Source organism: Belonocnema kinseyi, chromosome 7, assembly GCF_010883055.1.
Source record: "Belonocnema kinseyi isolate 2016_QV_RU_SX_M_011 chromosome 7, B_treatae_v1, whole genome shotgun sequence".
Taxonomy (NCBI): domain Eukaryota; kingdom Metazoa; phylum Arthropoda; class Insecta; order Hymenoptera; family Cynipidae; genus Belonocnema; species Belonocnema kinseyi.
Window position 1 is genome coordinate 121,438,962 of NC_046663.1, and position 3,481 is coordinate 121,442,442.

At 29.9% G+C, this 3,481-nt stretch overlaps 1 protein-coding gene across 1 annotated transcript in view; it reads right to left on the reverse strand.

Moving 5' to 3' along the window:
* LOC117176662 (lysosome membrane protein 2-like) overlaps positions 1-3,481 on the reverse strand; it is an 83,621-nt gene that overhangs the window by 8,952 nt on the left and 71,188 nt on the right. The window lies entirely within an intron of this gene.

Below are 3,481 nucleotides of genomic sequence, written 5' to 3' on the forward strand. Positions count from 1 at the left end.
GCTATCTAAGGATGGTACTATAGAACGCCACCTCAAGGTAGGCCTAGTGGCGCCATCTCTTGGTCAGGCCGGAAACTTATCAATCCACCCTCGTATATACTTATTAATAAATATACTTAAATATAAATACTTAGTATTTAGTAATAGAAATATAGACATTACAGCTAAATTTTCTAGATACAGCTCCTATATTTTGCCTGCAAGAAAATCTATTCAATACAGCTAACTATTTATGAAGACGAAATCCAGCGATACTTTCTAGCTGGGATAGCAAAAATTCTAGGTAATATACCTAAAAAAAATTTTCAGTCTTCATCAATGTTGCCTGCAAAAAAATTAACATGATATATAAAAATATTCGAACTTCATAAAAATATTAATGCTAGATTTCCATTGTGTAAGTTTACTTTACGGTCAAGGGATATTGATAATTGAATAATTTAATTTAATAGTCAACATTTTATTTAATTACACTGAAAGCCGTATCAAAGGACTGTCGAATTGCCGAATTCGAATCGGTTTTCTTCGATTCGAACTAATAGCGCCGAACTTCAGTGCGAAAGACTTTCGAATTGCCCACTTCAAATAGTTTTTTCCCGATTAAAACTGGCCTCTTCGAATTTCTTTCGAATCGACTTTCGAGACACCCTAAATTATGCACCAGTTCGATTCGGAATACTTTGGTTTATTTGGGATATCAAATCTTTTATGATAAAGTCAAAGTTTTTATTTTTGAATATGTATTGATTATGTAATTAGATAGTAATATTACAAATTCACGTGTTATTTAATTAATTTTTTCTACAACTCCGTATTTATATACTAATAGAACTATGAAACTGTCCCAGACATCCTTATATTTCCTTATTCTTCATCCGAGACAGAAAAATTACTCTTCATTCATAAAATAAGGAAAAACAATCCTCCTGCAAAACACTTGTCTCATTGAACTGTATTATCTGTCGTTCCTTTGGTGTATTTATCTCTTAGCGATTTGTTAACAGAATCCCTGGCAGACCGAAGGAACCGAATGTAGCCTCTACAAAGTACCCGTAAAGACCCCATTCCGTTCCTTTTAAAAAAACTAAAAAAAACAGTAAGATCAACTTTTAATCTGTTGAAATTCGGATTATAGGTTAAATTAAAGGAGTATTGCTCTATTCGGTTCCTTCGGTCCGCCAGGGATACTATGATAAAACAGGAAAAAAGTAAAATAAATGAGGAGTAACGCTAACGTCTTCCTTAATTTTTTGCTATTTGAAAATATAACTTAAATCCTCAGTAAAGCATACATTTACAATGCTGTTCTTATTATAGACTGAGCTAGTCAGCGAGGCATATGATCAAGAAAGGTTATATATTACTAAATTTTATAATATCATCATTTTTAAGATACGCACATCAACTAAAAAGTCTTTTATCTTCTGATTTTAGAAAAATGGCTTCTCCAAAGACCGCTTTACAATTCATACTGGATCGAAAGATATGGACAAGCTGGGTGTTATTCAAAAACTAAATGGAATGGAAAGTCGTAAAATTTGGGGGGACGAGCAATGCGATAAAATTACTGGAACTGATGGCACAATGTTTCCCCCAAAGCTTTTCCAAAATCCCAATGCTACTCTACATGTTTACTCCAAAGAAATGTGCAGAACAGTTCCGCTTCACTTTTATGGTCATGCTACAGCACATGATATTCCTACTTTAAGGTATGTAGGTACATTATCATATTTATTAACATATATTATCAAACTGATGTATAGTAAAGTATTCGCAAAGATGTACAACATTTGTATGTATTTATGTACGGCTGTGCGAAAGTTTCCAACCAACTCTTTTTGATGACTGATGAAATTCTCTGAGTTACAATTATGTCAGAGCTAAAATTTGTACTCTCTGAAGGTGCTTTCAAAACTCTTTATAAGATGAACCTACGTTGAAACCAATCTACCAATTTTTATATTCTCATTCATGAGAGTGTAATGTATTCGTCCAAAATTTTCGATCTCTGGTTTTTAACGGATGCTTACGTTTCGGCACTCATAGAATCCAAAAATCATAAAATTTTATCGTTGCCTGTCTGCTTGCATATATGTCTGTATGTGTGTATGTCTGTTTGGCTGTGTGTCCGTATGTCTGTATGTGCGTATGTATGTTTGTGTGTGCGTGTGTGTGTGTGTGTATGATGGTATGTATGTATGTATGTTTGTATGTATGTATGCATGTATGTATGTATGTATGTATGGTTACCTGAATGTTGTAGGCACGCTGACTTCTGAAGGATTTTTACGATCAAGTCGGCCTTTGATACACTTTTTAAGGTTCCCAAAATGAAGGTTAAGTTCGTTAATCAAATATTTTCAACCAAAATTTAAAAATTGAGAGCATTTTTAAAATTTGAAACCATTTTTTTACAATTTTGCAAATTTTAGTCAAAGTTTCTTACAGATAAGTAGAAAACTTGCAAATTTTTCAAATAAAATGTTCAATTTTAATGAAAATGAGAAAAGTTATTTACTTTTGAAATTTTTGAAAATGTTGAGTAAATTGGAAAAAATATTTTTCTAAAATATGAGGAAATTTTATCTAAATTCATCACTAGATATCAACTATATTTAGAAACTATGTCAGTTAAATTTTTCCATTAGACATCAATTCAAAAAGTTTGAGCTCTTTCAAAATTTGAATAAAAATTTTTTATGAGTTTTAAAACTTTTTGTCAAATTTTCTGGTACGTGTCTAAAAGACTTGCAAATTGTCCTAATGATATTTTTGAATTCGATTACATTTCAAAAAGTTATATGCTTTTTAACATTTTGAAAATTTTCAAAGAAAGCAAAAAAAAATTTTTTTAATTGGTTAAGAAATATCAACCCAAATTTCTACTATATATAAAATATATATTTTTCTAAACTGTTACTGTGAAATTTCTAAATTAGACAAAAGTTTGAGAACCTTCTTTAAAAACAAATCGAAAAAAATTTTTAGTTACAATTTATAGCTGTAATTCCTCAGAAGTTTAAATCACAGTTTTTGGGTTGTTAAAATAGTGTAAAATTACGTGTTTTCTTACATTTTCTATAACTTCCGTTATAATCAATATTTTTTATTTTCTTGTGATTATCTTAAAGCTATCTTACTACAATATCACAGAAGCTTCTGGGCATAAATCTTTAAAAAATGATATCACAGAGCAAGAGCTTGAAGTTGCAAATATTTGAAAAGATCTTACCTGTAGACAAATAAAAATTAAATAAATATATACTTTAAGGGATTTTTATAGAAACTTTATGGTTATCTGTTTCACGTATTTACGAACTAGAAAAATAGCTCTAAAATGAGCCCAAAGTTTAAATTTACAAAATTTTGGAAATATTTATTTAAAAAATAAACAAATTGACTTAATCCTGGGTTAATCTGATATCGAATTTAAAGAATATTCAAGTAGTTAAAAGAAATTTTTGTCAGCTCTGACATAATT